The 21884-nt window shown below is 43.2% G+C and overlaps 1 long non-coding RNA gene across 1 annotated transcript; it reads left to right on the top strand.

Annotated features, from left to right (window-relative positions):
- The first annotated feature begins 207 nt into the window (after positions 1-207).
- LOC122177348 lies at positions 208-21653 on the top strand. Its single transcript, XR_006178061.1, has 3 exons — positions 208-518; positions 616-669; positions 21426-21653. It is a non-coding gene; the product is annotated as an uncharacterized LOC122177348 (long non-coding RNA).
- The last annotated feature ends 231 nt before the right edge of the window (positions 21654-21884 follow it).

Raw genomic sequence — 21884 nt, 5'->3', positions numbered from 1 at the left:
GGGATTTAGCATTTGTTAAGAGCAATTTAGTGGTCATGTATGATGGTGTAGGTGAGTGTTACCTTGCTTGTGTCACAAAATCACTGGATTTGAATGGAGATCCCAAGCTGCTGAACATGCTCTGTCTTCATTTTATCAAGATCTGCTTCCCATCCCTATTTTTATGCCTTTATTGCTCACTGGAGGAATTCCTGCTGCTGTGGAAGAGAATCAAAGCTCTGTCCCGGTAGGAATAAGATTAGAGCATCTTCCTTCCTTGTTTCTGCCATGTTGTTGGTGATGACGAACAAGATGCTTTACTTGGCACCAATAATTCTGAATAATCTTTAATTTCACAACAGGTATGGGGACACACAGTGGAGGAAAAAGCTGGGGAGGAAAATTGAGTGCTCTGTTGCTACATGTCCCTTCCAGCATGTGACAGAGCTGCATGACACAAATGGCTTCAAGAAACATCTCATCTCCTCATTGTGTTGCTTCCTGTTGGAATCCTAACTGTGCCCTGCTGACCTTTCATGGTAGATACTTAACTCCTTCTATTTCCCATTTTCTCTTTTATCCTTTCCCTTTACGTTTTTTTTTTCTGATCCAAAAGTGCTTACCTCTTCTTCTTAGGAGCAGCTTATTTAGAATGAGCTTTAAAAAGGACGGCTGAAAATCAACTTTTGTGTAAGTGCTTTGAATTTATTTGAGTGTTGGCCTATGACAGCAAGGCAGTCACATCTCTCTTACATTTCTTTTCCATGTGCAGATTCTACCAGCTTCTCTCTGTATTCATGGCCTTTCTTGCTCTCTTTTGTGCAGCTCTGCAAAGGTCAGTCTTGACCTGTGGCATAAAACAGCAATTCTGCTCTGATTCTTTCTGCATCCCATGTCTTGAGATGATTTTTAATAGTCTTGAAGCCTTTTCACATGATTATGGGTGATCTTTGTGGGTCTGATTCAGTATCCGCTGATGCTGCATCATTGATGTTTTAAATGGTAAGAGAGAAATGGAAATAGAAATGGAAATAGAAACATTACAGGTGAAGCACAATGGAATGATTGGCCTGGGCAAACATGCCTATGATTGAAACCCAAAACATTCCAAAATCTTTGATTCCAGGTCAAGATAAGCAAAAGCTGAAACTGCTTTAGAAATAAAATTGTTTTCCCCAAAGTATTTCTATATTTCAGTGCACTTAGAAATTGCATACAAGACACTCAGCTGGTGATATTCTCGTAACTTGTGTTGAAATTCATGCATCGACTCCTACCTCTCGAGAATCAGACTTAAAAATGCACAAGCAATGGAAATTTTCTGGAAAATAAAATATGGCAACAATAAAATCCTTTCCCAAAATAAACAGGCAACAAAGCTTGGTTTTGTTTTTTTTTTCCTCCCTAAATCTGGCGAAGCTAATTAAGTATATTTATCTGACTAGTTTGGTGTATTGCAATAAAACGAGTGTGCGTCTCACTGGTTCTCATTGCTGGTTTATTTTTAGCCTTTCTTTGCCTTATTTTCTTCTTTCTGTGTAAGAAGCAGAATATTTACAAGAATGTGCATCTGAATTGTTTTAGTTCGGGGGCATCCTGGCTTATATGCATCTTTTTTGCCATATTGCACATTCATTCCCAGGATTTTTCTGATTGCTTAGAATAAGAGATATTTATAAGCTTAACAGAGGAGCTTTGATCAGCGTGACGTCTTTGTCTTTTGACAGTCCGACAAATTGCTTGCCAGTCTGTAGGCAGTTTGCCTGAACAGCAGCCCAGCATTGCAGGAGCTGTTTGCTCATTATACTCCGGGCCTGTGTATAATAAGCAGTATGCTGAAGTTTTCTCCACATGTTGATTTTTCCCATTGCATATCCAAAGAAACAGAAATACCCCAGGGAGCTGCTGACAGATCTGATTTTAAAATAGAGCTGGTCAAACCGTTTGTAAAGGGAAAAGGAAAGAAAGCAACGAACCAAAGAACACCCCAAAGCACCCAACCAAACAGTTGGAGAAACAAGAAGAAACCTCGCAGTACTCCAAAGGTACTGAATTTCAACAATTCCTCTATTTTTTCTAGTAGGGATTTACTGGTGAGCAGTCCATTTCATGTTTTTATTCAGTGGTTGGTCTCTGCTCATGGATTGCTTTTATAAAGCACTTTCTTTAGTGGCATTGTGAGCTGTCTTTGGTCTATAAAGAATATACCCTTCAAATACAAAAGACCAAAAACCCAACTTCTGCTCTCCTCATCAATGTTAAAAGCTGCTGAGAAGTGGAGAGAGAGCACTAAAGATGTCTTTTGAACAATTTTTCTTTCTTTTCCCCAACATTTTCTTAATTAAAGCTGATAAACACTGTTCTAAACAGGGATTTGCTTAGAAGCATGTCTCAGGTGGAGAGCAAGCAGTAGGAGCAGGACAAAAAATGGAGTTTTTCTAGCAAGGTTTTGGGGGATGGAGGCATTGAGACAACTTCCTTCCCTGCATCATGCAATTGGTGGCCAAACGCTGTCTTAGATGACAAAAATATATATGAGAATAGATATCTGAAAGCAACTGAAGAGCCACCTGAAGGGAGAGTACAAAGGAGATGGAGCTGTGCCCAGAGTGGTGCCCAGAGCCAGGATGGGAGGCACTGGACACAGACTGGAGCCCAAGAGGCTCTCCCTGTCAGAAGCATTTCTTTGCTGTGCTGGAGCTGGAGCCCTGCACAGGGACCAGAGAGGCTGTGGGGTCTTCTCCTTGGAGATCTCCAAAAGCCCCACTTGCCCTGGGCACCAGCTCTGGGTGTCTCCTTGAACAAGGGGAATTGGACCAGATGATGTCCAGAAGTTCCATCCAGCCTCAAACATTCTCAGATGCTGTGGTTTTAACCCTTCCCTCCCCTCTTACTTTATGCATACTTCTATATTTCCAGATGCTCAAGATTTCCCCTAAATTTACTGCCAGTTTCTGTCCATGTGATGCTATTTCCCAAGATGGTTTCTGTACCAATCAGACTCCCACCAGCTATTTGAAACTTTACCATTCAGACTAGATTAGAGATTTAAACTAGATTAGAGCACCTTCTGAATCATTACAACTGTTTTGTTTCTTTCTCTTTTATGCACCAAATGTGGGTTGAGCTTGTTGCAATTCACAGTTCTGGTCATTTAACTCCATTTATAAAGAACTGATGAGAACTCTTTAAGCCTGACCTCTTTTGCAAAGTATTTCTGAGGCTATGGGGTAGCATAAAGACCCTTGGCCATATTCTTTGGTATCTCCTTGTCTTTCGGAAGTATTTTTCATGGTGTAGACATTTCTCATCCTTTGTGTGAATCATCACCTTTGCAAATGCTTAGAAGTCACCAGAATAAGGCTGTGATCAAATGAATTCAAATAAGCTCACTGAAAATATTTGTGCATTAGACATTACTTTTCATTTGGAAGGCACATCTCTGGCTGATGCATTGCCTACTGAGTCATTTGGAAACAGCATGTCTAATAACAAGCTCTCAGCAGACTTGTGGTTTCCCATGTGCTCAAAGAGGTGTGTTGCACTACAAACCGTCCCTCCAGAGTTGCTTTCAGAATCCCCAGACACATTTCCTTCAAAACTCACCTTTTTTTTTTTTTACCTCTTTCAGCACTTGTCCATCCTTCATCGTCATCGTTTTAATTTTCTGTTCCAGCCTCCTTTAATAGCCAGGGGAACTTGCTGCAGTCTAGCCATCTGGATGTCATTTTCTTGCATCAAAAAACTTGTTGCGTGATCACATTTCAATTCTTCCACTGTTTTCATAGTTTATTTGCAGATGCTAATAGATGCAGTAGTCTCAAACAGCTTTCTTCTACTTCAGCATGAAGTAAGTAGCTTCTGTGAGAATCTGTTTCCTTGAATTGTATCTCAATCACTTGTAAGTTGTGCACAGTTGTAAGGGAACTGTTATGTCAATGGCCTGACCTGATGATTGAGCACCTGGTGAAGGGGGTGGCTGCTTTAGGAAGCACAGGTGCAAGCCATTCATCTGTGCTTCCCTGGGCTCATTTCAGGGTTAGCCTCTAAAGGGAAACATTTCCTGGATGAAGGCCACTTCCTCAGGAGGAGCATTGTATATAGCTTGTATATAGTTGTATTGGGACCCTGTCACCAGTGGAGTGAGACAGCTTTTTCCTGTACATGATTACAGATGTTTTTAATGATGCTTTGCCTGGTATTGCAAAGAACTTACTAGAAGCAATTTCACTGCTTCTAGGGGCTGACAGTAGTGGTTGTGCATTAGGGAGCTACTGGTGCAAAACCCAAAGACTTGGCAGGATTACATGGCAAAGAGTCCTGTAGTCTTCAGTGACATATAGGCAACTAATGGCCCATCTAGCATCCAGAGATGGCAGTTTCTAGAAGTTCAGAGAACTCTAATTCAGCATGTTTAGCTCTTTTTTCTGTAGAATCAGTAAGGTTTGCAAAAGCCCACAAGATCCTCAATTCCAACTGCCATCACAACACCATAAATTCTATGGTGTTAAAGCCCTTGCTACAATATATTCAGCTCTTCAATGGATGCTTAACTTTCCCATCCTCCAGTGCTTCTAAAAATTTTTCTATCAGGACTTAGCTAGTATTTAATGTCTACTCTGTGCATAAGCCAGACCTTGTTTTGTTACTCATTTCCAAGACAGCAGTGGAAACAGAAAGCAAATGTAAGAAACTTAATGAGGCGTAATGAAAGGTGTACCACAAAAGACAGACATCATGTTTATCTAGGAGTAATGCTGATAGAGGTAGGGAGGGGAAGACTGCCCAACCACCCTCAGAGCTGGCAGTGGTGACGGACTTCTTTCAGGGTTTGCTCTCAGGAGCACGTGCTGATCTCAGGTCTTGGAGGTTATTGAGGTAGCAGTTTGTTGGGTCTCTTATTGTTGTCTTTTGGAAAGATCCTCGAATGCTTTGTTCCAGGTGTATGCTGTGTTTGAGCTCAATCTGTATGTGTTTTGGATGACCTTTAAAGAAGAGAAAGAGAAGGCCCGTCATTAAGCCCAGCTAAGCAGAGGTCATTTGAGCCACAGCAACAAACAGCAAACATCATAAATGATCACAGAGGAAATCTGGAGACTTCACTCTCCCCACACTGTGGGGCTTTTTATTTGTTTCAGTAACTTTCCAACACATGTAGGATAATCATAAAATCCTAGAATGGCCTGGGTTGCACAGGAGCACAGTGCTCATCCAGTTCCAACCCCCTGCTGTGTGCAGGTCACCAACCAGCAGCCCAGGCTGCCCAGAGCCACATCCAGCCTGGCCTTGAATGCCTGCAGGGATGGGGCATCCACAGCCTCCTTGGGCAACCTGTGCCAGTGCCTCACCACCCTCTAAAGGCATAAGTTCCAAAATTTTGAGGGACAAATGACTGCCTTGTGAAATGTCACAAAACATTCCCATATCATTTACTATGGCTCCTGATTGCACACAAGAAGCACTTAAGACTAGTGACATTGAGAAAGAAGGGCAGCAAAATGCAGACCACCAGAATCAGCAGAACACCAAGGATAAACTGGAAGGTGAATGATCCAAATGGCTGTTATATGCTGAGTGAGATTGCTGAAATCAGCATAACGAAAGAGTAACTGGACAAAAGGTCCTGCAGAGAGCATAAAAAGCACGAGAAGGCTGTTGCTCAGCTGAACGCAGATGAGCTCAGAAAAGGAAAATGATCTTCTCAGATGCCTTTGGAAAAGGAGGTGTGATGTTCACCGGTGGTTACAGACAAAAGGACAAACAGAGGGCATCCCTGCAAAATAAGAAAGATCTTGACATAAGAAATGTCATCCACCAGAGCTTTAGGTCCTTTTCAGCAGAGCTGTGCTCAGTTCATTCACCCCCCACTTGGTATTGGTAGAGGTTACCCAGGTGCAGGCCTTGCACTTGGCTTTGTTGAACCTGTTCTCCTGGGCCCACTGCTCAGCCTGTGTTAAGTCTCTCTGGATGCATGTAGGATATGAAGTTCCAAAGTTTTGAGGAACGAATGGCCACTTTGTGAAGTATCATGAAACATTCCCAGAATTTGTTGGCAATTTGTACTGGATTACTTGTAATCCATTCAGCACAGATCCACTCACGTGCAAGGCCTTGTAAATGCAGAAAGAAAGCATTAATACCTTAGAAATCCAAGCTGATTCTTTAGCAAGAGGCCAGAAGATACTGCAGATAAACATGGAGACCTGATAATATATGAGAGATCTTATAGCACTCTGAGCATCAAGAGCATATCTAGAGCATATCTAGAGCACATCTAGATATCTCTGAGCATATCAAGGGGAAGGCTTTCTGTGTTGGGTGTCCATTAACATCTTCACTGTTCCAAATAATTCATAATCACAGCATGTAGAAACATGGGACTAAGAAGTAAACAGGTATATCTGATGGCCTAGCCTAGCACTTGTGTTTGTTACAGAAGCAAAGGTGACTTTCTAAGCTGTACTCTAGAACATATTGCAGAAGAAAAACACAGCTGGCACGTAGAGCCTCTGGCATGGAGAACTCACTGTGTTCTATGTAGAAAATAAGACGTATTTTAAAAATAATCACAATTCTGTGCTGGTTGAGTTCATCTGGGCTGGAAATACATTGCTGCTGGTGGGGTGGACAAAGTCTATCACTGACTTGAAAGCTTTGGAGCTGATGGTTGTGGTCTTGCTGTGTTTGCTTTGTGCAAACTGAGTGTGGCACTGAACATTAGTGTGAGCGTTCAGTACAGCTGGAGGGTGGTTTCCCCACAGCTTATAGCAGTCACCAACCAAAGTTGCTGAGAAAGGAGAACTGAAACAGGAAATGTGAACAAAACCTGGGAATTGCTCAGCTGTGGTCAGGAAAAGAATAGTGAAGGAAAGCTAGAAACAATTACAGCTGAGAAAAGATGAAGAAGTGGCAATAAGAAGACATGGAGAAGGATTCTCTGAATAAAAAAAAAAAGAGTTGTAAATATCTTTAGTATGAATTGTGAGTAATTAATAAGAGAAGATGAGGGAATTAATGAAGTAACAATCGTACAGAGCATTAGATGAGAAGTACTTTCCTTAGAAAACAGAGGTAGAACAGGAAGAAAGCCAATCAATTACAGGTTCACTGTGTCCACACCACAGCCAACCAGGAGGTGATGAAGCAGGAAAACCAGAGATGCAAAGCAAATAGTTCTATTTCATATCGGATAGTGTTTGGCTGGGGTCAGACATGAACAGTTCACCCATATATTGGGCTGACTTTGTCAATTGTCACCTATCTGCCTGGCAAAAAGAATAGCAGCCCAGAGAGAATGATCTTTCTTTATGTTATATCTCCTTACAATGGATCCTCTGATAGAGTGCAATCTGTCATTACACTAATTATCTGTTCAGCGAAATGGCATCTCTGACATGCTGTGTGGCAGAGCGAATGTCCTAATGGACATCAGGCATTTCTCTTTAATAGGATATGAGATTCTTACTCCTTTAAACTCCTCTGGAAATCTGAACCAGAAATGCTATTATTTTGTGAAATCATTTGATTAAACTGAAGAGATTGACTATGTGAGGGCTGTGCTGCAGGGGCACGCCATGCAGGAGAGGTATTGGCTTTGAGGAGCTCTGTCAGGGGATGGAGTTACTCTACCACAGAGGGCATAATTGCGTGCTATGCCATCTGACATGAGGGCATTCAAGGGTGAGAAAGATTTTTGCACACAACAAATGGACTATGCTGCTAACAGAGGCTCTGCATTTATGTATTTTGTCGCTTGTAGGCAAAAGGCACAGACAGACTGGAGAGAAAACGCTGGCCAGAGCAGCATCAAAAAGCTGCAGTTGTGCTGCATCTCCAAAAAAGGTCATTTTGCATTCACTGATTAAGTGTGTAATAATGTCAGCTGTCAAACGTGAGGTTGTGACATGTAATTTATTACCTGCAGGGAATCTATTTGAAAACCTGTAACGTTTTCTATTATGTGTTAATCGTGTGAAACACTGTGTTGCGCGGTGCAGATTAACCAGGGTTTGGTTTCCATTCAGTCCTAGAGAGGAATTTTGCCGTGCGTGTGTGGGTTGTTTCAATTATACAGTGCTTTTCTTTATTTTTAGTGCTATAGAAATGTAATAATTTGGCTGGAGTAAGTCCAACCGCATTGTAACGTAATGAATTTCTTAGCAGACCTTTTTTTTTAAGACGCTGTGCTCAGAAAGTGCCACCGAGCACAAAATTAATTGGGCAGGCTTACAGAATATCCAACTCAGACATTATAGGAGTCAATGAGGGAGGTTGTGTGGAGAAAGGCTTATTGCTTTTATCTCCCCGCGTGTCACAGTCGCACAGCCAGCGATGATGATGCTTTGTATTGAAAATTAAAGGAGTGCTTCAAAGCCAATTTAGGATGAGAAAGGAAAAAACTGTTGTTGCGGGACTAAACTTGGTGGGAATTGTGACTTATCACTGCAGCACAGCCCCAGGGCTCGCTGCTGGCAGCCGTCTGCCGACCTCATCTGGAGCTTTTGCACAGGTCAGAGCATAAAGTGAGCACTGTGCACATGTGGTCTTGGATTTCCCCATGGGGATGGAGGTGCTTTGCCCTGGGACTCACTCTGCATGCTTCTGCCTGCATTTTACGCCAGGTCTGGCTTTCATCTCTACCTTCTGCTTGTTTTGAGATGGTTTGTTTGCCATCTTTGCATGCTGGAACAAAACTATCAGCGTGCCTGCTGGAGTCTTGGAGAAGAAAACTCCTTTGTATGTGAGGGTCCTATTCAGTATGATCTAACACTAAGCTTTAAGTTAGTCTTAGTCCCCTGAGTTGTATCCATTATCATAGAAAACCGAGGGACAAAAGACAGAAGACTCTTAAGCATCATGGTGCCCTGTCCCTGCAGACACCCAAGTCTGGCTGGATGGGGCTCAGAGCACCTGGTGGAGATGTTGGTGTTCCTGTTCATTGGAGGGGAGTTGGACCAGATGGCCTTTAAGGGTCCCTTCCAACTCAAATCATTCTATGATTCAGTCATTCCAAGCATCCTTGCTTCTCTCCCTGGTCCTCAGAGGAAGCCAGAAAGATATATCGCCTACTTCGGCATCTCAGTGAGGAGCATGAAGAGTCTGAATGAATCCAAATCTTAGCACTCACATTGTGCCTTTCAGTGCACAAGTAACTTTACAACCAAACCAAACCTGAGTAGAATTTCTGGGTGAGTCTGGCAATGCTTTTAAATTCTGATCTTTACTTTTCTTAGCTTTGGCCAAGAGCATTCCCTTGGTTGGGTTGGAAGGGGTTATCTCTTTGCCACGTCAGCTGATCCCATAATATTTTACTGCACTCCAAAGGCGTTGCTTCACTGTGTTATTAAATAGTGGCCTAAGGGTCCACGTTCATCATTCTTCAAATAGAAGAATCTCCTGGCACAGCTGTATTGGCCACAGGAAGATGGGTTAATTGGGATGGTGTCTGGCTATTCTCCACAAGGAATAATCTCTTCTTTCCCAATAGGCTTCAATTTTCAGTGCATGTTGTTTCACCTGATGGCATGGAAACAGCCCTAAAAGTAACTGGAGCTTGGGCCAAAGCATTTACTAGACTTCATTTTTCAAAAAAAAGAAAAAAAAGAAAAAAAAAAAGTAGATTGTTTAGTATTTAATATTGTAGTTTTCCATAAGATTTGCATAAGTGTCATGTGTGTGCCTTAAGGCTCCTTACCAAGGATTCTATGCATTATCATCATACATATATTAACAGTGTGTTTGAACTCTGTAGCAAATTTTAATTTTTCTTTGTCAATATCAATGTTTCCATTGCCTACACAGGGTAGAATGAGCTCTGTGTTTTCATTATATTTTTCAATTAACTTTTCTCCCCCTCATCAATGCGGTTGTGGATTAATTCATTCTCTTCATTTTTCTCCGGGAAAAAAAATCATTATCTGATATGAAATATTTCATTTCTGTGGAAGAAAACTCTATGAAAATGAAAACTCAAACGAGGTACAGCTGTGTTACCAGGCTTGTCTATTTTAATAACCAGTCATGAGAGCAGCAGATCAACTATCTCTTAGGAAGCTAGATGAATTCAATGGCTCAAGTAAACTCCAGAAATAACCCGAACCTGGCCCTCAAGGGGCCACTCAGGAGGGCTGTCCAAAGAACCAGCCTGCAGGCTGAGCACTTCCTTTCCCCTGTATGGCAACAAAGGCATTAATGGGGTCGCCAGATCATTTCAGTGTAGGTTCTTGTCTCCTGGTACGTTGTCGTGAGTCCACCAGCACATGGACAGAAGAACCATTTTGTTAATTATGGGATGAGCACAAGCTATTTTGCTGCTGTAAATGTTGGACAATTTTCCAGTTTTCTGCTCAAAGAAGAAAACTCTCTTGAATGCCTTTCAAAGACATAGCATTGCTGAGCCCCGTGAACAAGAAGAGTCTTGGGCTCACACATGCCTATGGAGGTTGGTGGCCCTGCATGTAGCAGGAGGGTTGGAGCTTGGTGATCCTTGAGGTCCCTTCCAACTCAAGCCATTGTATGATTCTGTGGTTCTGTGATTCTGTGATTATATGCCTCTATTTTGGTGTTGTTTCTGGGGCTCAGTGATCCTGTAGCTGACCTTTAGGGTGGGAGGAAGAGAGATCCCAGCTCACACCAAAAGAGTCTCCCAGGCAAATCACTTCCTTTGGTCATCGTAGAGTAACCATTGTAGAGATCAACCAAAAGCAAGCTGGTTGGGCTGCCTTTTGCTGGCCTGAAATTCTGGCTGGAACTTATTTGTTCCACAGGATGACACCCTCTTCTTGACCACTGGTGTGGATTACTACTTGGAAAAGCTCCACTTGTTGATTGTAGCCCACTGTGTCAACTGGATTTGGGACAGCAGGTCTGAGCACTGTACAAGGACACAGACAGAAAGCCCTGAGCTGGTCAAAATTTATTATCACTAATGGCAGAGCACAGGGACACAGGTGCAAGGGATGGATACTCAGGAAGGTTTTGGGATGGGCAAATAGAGAGTGGGGACCTCAACTTTTTCTATACCTCTTTTCTCCTTGGAAATCCCAGCTGGAAAATCCCCAGCCTATGCTTGTGTTTATTACTACAGGATGTTGTCTGGACTGGGCCTGGCAAGCATATCTTTCCACACATCTCATGCCTCTGTTTTTAAGCTCTGGCAAAAAGGGAGTCAAGACTTGCTTATGTGGCAACTGTTTATTTAAGGCCATCATTCCCAGGCTTGCCCCATAGGATGACAATGCTCAGGATGCCTAGCATGGGTCCACAAGGAACCAGACAGCCTATGGGGTTTAGGACTAAGTGCAATAGACATCTAACACGAGATCTGGCATACAAAATCTCTGCACCCCATCATGGATAATGTACAACCTCTTCTTCAGCATCTGCATTTGTCCATTCTCCTGCAGTCCTCTGAGACTTGACTTGAAAACAAATTGGAGCAATTGGTTCTGCCATGCCACATGAAACAACCACGTTAGTAATTTGTATGTGCTGGCATGGTGCAAAAAGGAGCAGTATTTGTCCTTCTTTTTTGTTTTTTCTTCAGGTTGGGGAGTGGATGAAGGTTTGTGTTTTTCATTCATGTATCTGTCTATTTAGTAGAGGACCACGTATTTAAAGGAGTTATTTTTTTGTGTACACCAACAGTGGACTGCATGTGTAGATTTTTCAGGAAAAAAATCTGTAGATGAAATAAGCAACCATTTAATTTATCCTTCACAGTTGTTTCATGTAAATGAAGAAATGGAAGTCTTTGTGAGCCATCAAAGCTGTGAAATAAATGCACGATTAGCTGCATGAAAGTGCTGAAACCCATTAGCACTCATTTTAGAATAATAATGTACTTCAAGTCTATTTGTTGAAATATAAATACAATTATGCGGAAAGAAATTAATGCGCAGTATGAAGTTTCTTTAAGATCTCATAAAATGTTCTGCAGTACAAGATTAAATTAATGAAACCATGTTTTTAGAAGGCAAACAATTAGGATGTTGTATGAAAGTATAGATAAAATTTTTAAGAGATCATAACATCTCCAACTCTGAGCATCAAAGCAGATCAGTGTTTGTAGGAACTCATCTGGATGAGGAAAGCAGAGTCTGCCTCTTCCCACCATCAGGGGGGTGGCACTGGATAAGAGAGCTTGTGTTGATGGGAGTATACTTATGGCAGAGGGCAAGCTGAAGTTATCAGAAGTTTGTCAAAAGTGCAAATCAGATGATGGATTCCTACTTTTCTCAGCCTACATTGAATGTAAATTGGGCTTACAGGCAGAGTGGGGAAGCAATGTCTGACTTTCAGCTAAAAGGCAGAGCAGTCTGAGTAGCTCAGAGACTGCTCTACGCTGTGCCTTTCAGCAATGCCTGAGCCTGGCCACCTTTCTTTCTCCTTTACTTAAAGAGGTAAGGGAGGCAAAGGCATTAGAGAGGCCAGCTTGCTGTCTCTGGGACCCACCTGACCTTTTGGACTGGTGCAATTGAAAGGGAACCTTGCAGCAAGCCCTGCCTCACGTGACAGTAGTGCCATTGATAATCTCACTGAGAAAGTCTTCAAAGCATTTTCCAGGGTGATAATTGCACCATCTCCTTATGAAATGGTGCATTCACCCTCCACCATCTGTAGCTCTTCTGTACAGGGGCATCAGAGCAGGAAAGAGCGCAGGAGGGCTGAGCAAGGAGTCAGACCTAGGTGCTGGTTGGATCCAATGAACAGAAAACATGCAAGCTTCACAGCTTGGACACACAAACTGCACTTAAAGGGAGGACAGCGGAGGGAATTTAAGAATTTAGGCATGTAGGAATTCCACTGGTCAACATGATAAACCAGGGTGCAGCTCTGAAGTGGAGGAAAGAACCCAACCCTCTCCAAACTGCCTCCTTCTTGCTTTTGCCTCATCCAGCCTGCTGGAATGAATTCCTGCCCATGTTTTTATTTTATTTTCACTGCAGAAGGTTTTGGCTTGCATGGCAGCATGCTGAAGTTCCTTATTTAGAAAGAATTTTCCAAAGCTGAGGAAAGCCAACTGGCACAAAGAGTTGCAGAGCAGTGCCCCATGCCATCAGCAGGTGCTCAGAAGTAAATTCTCAGCGTGAACAGACTGTGTTATAGCAACAGTCGGTCTCAAATGTTTCCTATCCTCTCAAAAACCTCCTGTTTGACCTCTCCTATTCTCCTTCTTCCCCATATCCACCATCACAGCTTCTCAACACAGGTTTTTGGTAATGTCACCTGTAGAGCTGGTGACCAGAAAACCTTCAACAGCCAAGGAAGCTGTTCTGGCTTTCTTTGTGGTCCAGGGAGAGAAGCAAAGATGGTTGGACTGAGAGACTCATAGAACCATAGAATGGTTTGAGTTGGCATGGACCACTAATGACCATCTAGCCCCACTCCCACTATCCAGCTGACTTTGCTATTGACCATGTTCCTGAAAGTACTATTTACTCTTTGAAAGTAATAAATCAGGTTTGGGGGACCTGAGCATTTATTCAAATCACAGGATGAGTGTAAACAGCCTGTAATCTGGTGACGTGGCTACTTCTGCTTCAGCTCTACAAGTTGATAAGTTTGCAGACAGTAAGGTCAAAGTCTGAGAAAGTATTGCAGTGTTCACAATCTCTAAGCATACAATTTGTATTGCCAGAATCAGTACTTTCATACTTAAATATATGTATGTCCTTTTGCCCTTGGTGAATTGGCATTGCACTCATCCTGACAGTTTGCCAGCTTAGTTAGATATCCCAAGGAAAGGAGAAATAAGGAAAAGTTAAAAAACAAAATTACTGTGTTTCTTTGCTTTCTTTCTAGTGCCAGGAGAAATCACACATTTACAAACCACAGCTTTCTCAAATGCTCCACGAGTTAGTACTGATATTCAGACACAAAAGATCAGCTAGCAGAACTAGTCTGCTAATGGTGTAATAATTTATACTCAAGTGGCCAACATGAAATGTAAATATAAGAATCTGCATGTGATAATACCATAAGTATGGCATTTCTCATCATTTATTATAATGAAATACGCTAGTGATTTTGATAGGAATGCAAAATGTCTTCTATGCAGCATAGAAAATTAATATTTTAGTTTTTTTGCCTGCTTGCACTGGGTTTTATTCTGTTCTAGAACATGGGTTAAATTTCATCACAGATCTATAACACTTGTATTCATGCTATCCAGCTTTAGCCAACTGAAGCACGTCTTGCCTAAACTTTGAAGTTTAGGCTTGGAAAGCCAGACTTTGTAATTCCCTCTGCACTCACGGAAAGAGGGTGAACACTGCTTGGAAGTGAAACATCCTGCTCTCATATCTTCTGGAGGCCTCACGGCTGGCCAGCCATGGTAACCAGCTCAGAGCAAATGCTGGTGTTCACACAGCTTGAGATGTAAGTTCCCAGTGCAGGTTAAAACTTTGGCATGTGGAGACTACTGATGTTATCCTAAAACCAGGATGGCCTTCTGGAAACTCATTTTACCCCATTTCTGAAATTGTGGTCTTCCAATACTTGAAGGGTGTGTATAATCAAGAGGGGGAACGGCTGTTTGTGAGGGTGGATGGCGATAGGACAAGGGGAATGGTTTTAAAGTGAGACAGGGAAAGTTTGGGTTGGGTATGAGGAGGAAGTTTTTCAGCCAGAGGGTGGTGAGGCACTGGCACAGGTTGCCCAAGGAGGCTGTGGATGCCCCATCCCTGCAGGCATTCAAGGCCAGGCTGGATGTGGCTCTGGACAGCCTGGGCTGCTGGTTGGTGACCTGCACACAGCAGGGGGTTGGAGCTGGATGAGCACTGTGCTCCTTTGCAACCCAGGCCATTCTATCATTCTATGATCTTATGCTCATGAATAGAGTCACCTTTGCTATGCTGTAGATGTCCCTGCTCGTTGCAGGGGAGTTTGACTAGATGGCCTTTAAAGGTCCCTTCCACCTCTAACCATTCTATGCACACCTCAATCCAAAACTTTGGAGAAGTTTGTCTTTGAACTTCTGGCATATCTTCTGTAATAACCTGATGGATATTCCAGCTTGCAGTCTCTCTGCTCTCTTGAGTCAGCCTAGACATTTTCTCGGACCTTAATTACATCATAAAAACATGCTAAAAATTAAAGCAAGCCAATGCCTGAGCGCCTGAATCATGATCCAGAAAAAATCCATCTTTGTGTTCTGAAAGCTCTTTTCCCAATTGATCGAGTGCTATAAATGCACTGGAATGCAGGAGTACAATTTTGTAAGGAGTTTTTAAAGGTTGCTGAAGGTCAGATCATTTGGGAAACATGCTAGGCAATGCTGTGCATCTCTGCTAGAAATTAAGATGTTCAGGGACTGGCTGAAATGTGTGTGACAAACTGCTGTCCCTGCATGCATGCCTTCTGTTCCCAGGCCCAGCCACTGAGTTCAAATCATACATGGAACCTGAAAGCCTAGTTAGCATCTCCAGGGAACAAAGTCAGGCATTTAATTAAAGGATGCCAAGCCTTGTTCAGAAAGGCTCAGTCTGCTTGGAGCTGCAGCGCCCAGCAGGACTGCTGGAGGCTGCCCAAGAAGGCACAGCTGTGCACACGGGGAGCTCGGTACCTACAGCAGCTGGGCCATGCATGCAGTAATACTGAGCAAAGCATCTGTAACTGTGCATGAGAGCTCTGCAAAGAGCTAATATACCCCGGGGTTTGTTGGTGATTGCTTTTGGCACACAAATCCCTGCACAGTGCTCATGTGCTGTGCAGGAGGAGCCTTGTGACTTCTTTCTTGGGTGGTGTCGAGGAGATGTTGAGAGAGCAGCTTTGTAGTGAGACTGGGGCTGAGCTAGCCCACACATACATCACGTAGAGAAAGGTCCCTTGGTGCAAACATGCATCTGGCCTGGCTGTCGTTAGCGTGCAGCAGCAGGACAATTTGAATCATACATTTATGGAATCATACAACACCCAGAGTTGGAAGGGACCCATAAAGGATTGCTGAGTCCAACTCCTGGCTCTATGCAAGACCCAAAAATCAGACCATATGCCTGGGATTATTGTCTCAGGGTTGTTCCCAGCAGAGGGTATTAAACACAACAGTTTAGCTACTGCTGTGCAGCGATGCTGTAGTGGTTGTAAGATCATCATTATTGTTGAAAGCACAATTGTACAATGTCCAGAGACCCCTCAGAAGAGCTGTACTGTTAGGGTTTATGGACATATCCACACTGCACAGGCAAACAGAGTAAGAGGCACTGCAGATCCAGCTAGTTGGATGTTGTTATCCTCACTGTGCAGAAGCTGTGCAGGCACATAAAGACACATGAGGTTACACACAGCACCTGTGACAAAGATGGTAATTATAAAAGATTGATTGCAGAGGGAAGAACTTGACGGGCACCCTTGTTAAGGGAAATAAGATTTAAAAGAAAGGGCCCTGGGATGAAGTCAGAATTTAGGGGGCACACTGGAGGCCTCCTTGCTTCTGTGTTGAGGATATCTTTGTCAAAAGCAATGCTCCTCCTGAAAACACTTCATAGAATCATTTGAGTTTGATGGGACCTTTAAACGCCATCTGGTCTCACTCCACTGCAATGCACAGGGACACCCACAGCTCCATCAGCACTCAGAGCCCATTCCCTGACCTTGGGTATCTCCAGGGATGGGGCATCACCACCTCCCTGGGATCCTGTGCCAATGCCTCGCTGGGTCTAAATGTCCCCTCCTTCAGTTTGAAACCATTTCCCCTTTTTTCTATCACAGCAGATCTTGCTAAAGAGGCCATCCCCTTCTCACTTACAGCCCCTCCTTAGATATTCTTCAACAGAGATGCATTAATTTATTTGCTGAATTCAAGACTTCCTATCTGGGCTGTGCTTGTCCGAGGAACAACAGAACCTGTTCCCACGTGGCCATCTCTGGACAGATTTTCAGCTGCTGAGAATGCTTCTGGGAGCAGAAAGCCAATCCTCCCCCTGGACTGGGGACTGTTCTACTGCAGGAGCAGCTGCAGCTGGTGCAGAGTCTGCAGGAAAGTGCAGCTCATCTCTATTCTTCTGACATTTCCAGGGCACTGCACCGACTTTGCCCCCAAGGCAAAGTGGCTACTGACACGAATATTTGCTTAATCAGACTGCCACGCTAGGAACCAATTTTGTTTGAAATCCTTTTAATTCTGTTTTGTACATGCAGCCTTAAGTCCTCATGCTGGTTAATGGAGAGTGTTTGGATGCCCCATGGCAGCTTGTTAACGCTCTGTTAATGCCAATTACAGCAGACCATGAGAGAGGAGAATCAGGGTGGTTGCTCTGCTGTGGAAAGGGCATGGTTGGAGACACATTTCTGACAACGGTCACAAAATGCAACAAACTTCTCAGCTGGAGGGCAACATAAAATGAAATATAGGTTGGCTTTTAGATGTGTGATCTGCAGACACCGTGATGTAAGATGGCAAAGGTTCAGAACCGTGTTTGGGCACACTGTACATGAGATGGGATGACAGGACTGCTTGAACTTTGCATCAAATGACTGGGCCACCTTTGCTATAATGAGTGATACCAATGGAGATGTAAGCCGTGTATCATGGTTCCTCTTAAAACAACCACACCTAGAGAAAGGTCCTGTAACAACAAAACCTAGAAAGTAGTCTGAGCTGGGATCACAAGAAAGACTGATCTCATCATGAGGACTTGCTTAGATCCATCCAGCAGCAGAAGTTTCCAAAGGACCAAAGCAGTCCCAGGGTTTGGACCCATCAAGCCAGCAGGCTATCAAAAGCTGTTTAAGTTTTCAGTCATTTGGCTCTTTTAAGCAATTTTTTATTTGTAAAAGGAGACCACAAAGTTATGTAAGATAGATGTAATTGCATATTTGCATTAAATTGCATTTGCATAATGCATAAATTTGCATTTGCATTATGTAATTGCATAAACAATTAGAGCCACAGGACTTCATTTCTGGCTCTGTTTACAATGCCAGAACTGGCAGACTGATGGGATTTGTCCTAATGAGCTAATTGGGAAAATTTCCCTTGACTGTTCCATCAAAAGCTTGTTGTGCTCTAATCAGCCACTCCTCAACAGCTTATCAGGAACAACTGGAAGCTCTAACCTGCTGTATTCTTCTTGGCTTTGAGATGAGCTGAGAGTGCCTATGAGAGCCAGAGATTTGGATTCAGGGCAGTGGTAAGAGTCCCTATGGCTGAAGGATTGGGTTTTCTTCCTGCGTGTTATTGCTTTCCCCTTGTTTGTTGGTTTTTTTCTTCCTTTTTTTTTTTTTTCCTGGGATTCTTTTCTTCTCCTGGATGATTCATCTTTTCCATATGGGTTGTGATGGGAAATAAGTCCTACCCAAGTTTGTCTTGTTCTCCTCAAAACTGCATCTAGCTTTAATTACCATGGTTACCTGCATCTCTGCACTCAGGGAGCACTGCTGAATGCAAACCAACTGAAAGCAGGGAAAAGATTCATACTTCTACCAGCATAAAAAAATATCTCTCCTGATTTCTGAATCCCAAGTCTGAATTTCCCATTGATTTTTTTTTCTGTTCATCCCGATGAACTCTTGAGCACTTTGCTGGCCAATACTAACAGCAAATGCTGCAGAGAGGGCCTGCACAATAAGCCAGAGCTCCTGACCAACAACAAACAACAGAGTTGTTTCAAAACACATTAATCATCCCAGTTCCTTTGTTCAGAGAACAGTGCAGGTAGCAGGAGGTTCCTATGTACTCTTGATCAAGCAGTGCGGCTTGAATCCAAAGAATACAATAATTCTCTTCTCCCTTTAAATATACATAATTCAATCCTTACTAATGATAAAACTTTGGAAGCTAATTTGGGCATTTGTAGTCTGCACATCAAAATCCACAGTACTACAGGCGTCTCCTTAAATTTTCATAATTCCCTTAATGGACTTTGGATACCTTGCTTGGCTGTCTGTTAAGTGGTTATTTTTCTATTATGCTATTATGCTAACCTGATAAACCTGAAAGTTAGGACTGCAGAGGTTTTTGAGCATGCCTTTCTCTTATGGAAGAGCCATAAGCAACGTGAGCTGACCGTTCCTGAATGTCAGCCCTTGTTTATTTAATAATGGCTGCATTTATCACAGAATCGTGGAATGGGTTGGGATGGAAGGGTCCTCAAAGCTCACCTGATTCCAGCCCCCATGATGGTGCTCCTCCTCAGCTCAAGCTGCCCATGGCCCCATCCGTGGCCTTGGGCACCCAAAGAGATGGGGCACCCATAGCTCTGGGCAGACTGTGCTAGCACCATAAATGGTAAGGAGGGCTAGATGGTGAGAAATAGCATCCTTGTTGGAAAATGCTACTCAATATAAGAACACAGACTGAGCATTTTCAGTCAGATTTTCTCACTATCACAGATAAGGTAAAGGAAAGCATTTTCTGTGACTTGTTCTGGTGTTTCTTGCTATAAAGGAAACAGTCAGAGCTTCAAGGCTATGGGAGCCGACAGCACCATTCAGTGTGGTATGGATCTGATAACCTAAAGCCTTCATGAGGCTGAGCCAGGATTAAATCTAAGCAAACCAGATTTACTGCTCAGGCGACGTGTAAATCTATAGCTCAGATGAGGAAGCAGGGCTTATTAGCAACAGCATGTAAAGATAGGTGGCCTGCTTCCAGATCTAGGGAGGCAATGCGTGGCTGAACTGATGGGTAACACTGTCACACAACTACTTAGAGCCTTCTCTTAGAGCCAGTCTCATGTGGGTGCATCCCTGGTGCTGTAACCCCACTCTAGTCTGAGGCAATCATTTGACAGCAGTATGTCCAGAAAAAGCTGAAAGATTTTAGGGACAACACACATCAGGCACCATTCCCTTACACAGGTGGAGGTTCTCTGGATACCAGGTAGATCCTGGGCTTTATGAGCACTGGAGACCCTTCAGCCCTATTAGCACAGTTTTTCAATACAAATACATGTAGACTTTTTTTAGGAGACCTTTCAGAGAAAATAAAATCAGAATAAAACCTCTCTGAAACAGTGGGATTCATCCTTCCCTGGGAACCAGTTCTGTATTGTTCAATAAAAAAGCTAGACCATAACCAAGAAAAATGGCTCCTGAGTGCATTTCTGGATGCCAAAAATTTATTACTGCAGATGCAAATGGCTCTGGCCATTCCTAAAAAAATAGATTGGACAAGTGGTGAGTGCTACAGGGGGCCAAGAGGGATTCTGTTGAATGCCATCCAGCAGAACCAATGCCATCCACCATGTAAAATGTCCTGACATCAAAATCCAGGACACATCCTTATTTTGTCCAAAGAAGTGGACTGTGCACTCTTCGTGACGATGTGACACATGACAGCTGTCCCATGCTGGGCCCCATCCAGCCTTGGTGTTACACAGGTGATATGTGGGGTGGTGGGTAGGTGACGGTCTGAAGTCATAGAATCACAGAGTGGCTATGGCTGGAGGGGACCTTGAAGGTTATCTGTTTCCAACCCCCCACTGTGGGCTGGTTGCCCCCACCAGCTCTGGCTGTTCAGGTCCCCATCCAACCTGGCTTTAGGCACCTCCAGGGATGAGGCATCTCTGAATAATTTGCACCATCTGCAATATACTTGGTGCTTCCTTGCATGCGTTGTGTAGATTGGGTTACCAGTACCTGGAGCTGGGACATTCTGGTTCCCTCTGCAGGAGAGCTCCTCAGCATTGCCAGACAGGAGGAGATGAATGAGAAAAACCACAAAGCTTTCTAGCAGGGGATGCAGGAGCCAAGGTTTCTCTTGCAGTGGATGATCTTTGCCTCGCTGTCTATTTAGCAAAAAGAAAAAAGAAAAAAAAAAAGAGAACAGGAGACGTCTGTGTTTGCTGAAGCAGTACAAAGAAACTCCAAAGCATCCAGAGCTCAAAGCTTCAATGTATAAATCAAACATGTTTCAGCTCACACACCATTTACTGCAAATACAATGCTGGGAATTCAATATTTGCCTTCTGGAGCAGGAGGTGTTTCGCAGGGCCCTTCTGTGGCATGATATTATTCTTGTCCACTGACCGAATGAGTCTCAGGCTGAAGTTTCCCCTGCAAATGCTGGTGATTACTGGAGCAATTTGAAACGATATTCATTTCATGCTCATTGTTAGAAAAGACATCTCTGCCTGTAAATGTGTTTGCTCGGTCAAGAGCTGAAAGCAAACAGACAAAAGAGGGACAAGCAGTCAAGGCAATCTCTGGGAAAAGAAATAGCTCTTCTTAGCAAAACATTCACTTACAGTATAGACATAAGCCTCAACAATGGCAAAGGCACTGTGAGGGGTTTAACATTCAGAGGAGCAAGGGGATGAATAATTTGCAGTGCACCTGGTGCTCAGAGCTCAGTACAGCTGGAGCATCCACAGCTCGGAGATTGTACAGGGAACCAGAGCTCACAACAGCACGAGGCATCTGCAATTTGCTACCATGTTTGATGCTTTGAGGTATTTGAGAGATTGGCCTTTCTTTCCCCCACTTATTTTTGGTTTCTTTTACAGGACAGATTATTTTTAAAAGATTTCTGAAAGCATCACTTCTAGAAGTACCTCCCCTCGGAAGATGGACTGTGCAGCAGTGCATTCTTAAATCGGAGAGGAAAATAAATTGTGCTTCATGGATAAGCGTGAGGACTGTCCATGGGAATGATATCTTTTTGCTTTATTTCTAAAGCTCCGAAGGAAGTGAATTACAGAATTAGAGTTCATTTTACAGTTTATTAAAAGTGGAGTGACACAAAAAGCGTTGCTTCCCCTTCCTTCTTCTTTTTTGTGGAGTATACAGGGATTAAGGTTTGTGATTCTTGATAAGGAAGAATCCAGATAGAAACTGGGTCATTTACTTAAAATTGCCATGAATTGCAGCATCCCAGGTGGATCCTGTGTGACATGGGCTATGCAGATACCACCCAGCACCACCACCATGCCCACCAGTTCTCTCCTGCTGATGGGTCTGGTGCT

This window comes from Lagopus leucura, unplaced genomic scaffold (assembly GCF_019238085.1).
Source record: "Lagopus leucura isolate 7727_CA_CO unplaced genomic scaffold, USGS_WTPT01 Super-Scaffold_1, whole genome shotgun sequence".
NCBI lineage: Eukaryota > Metazoa > Chordata > Aves > Galliformes > Phasianidae > Lagopus > Lagopus leucura.
This window is presented reverse-complemented; position numbering and strand designations above follow the sequence as displayed.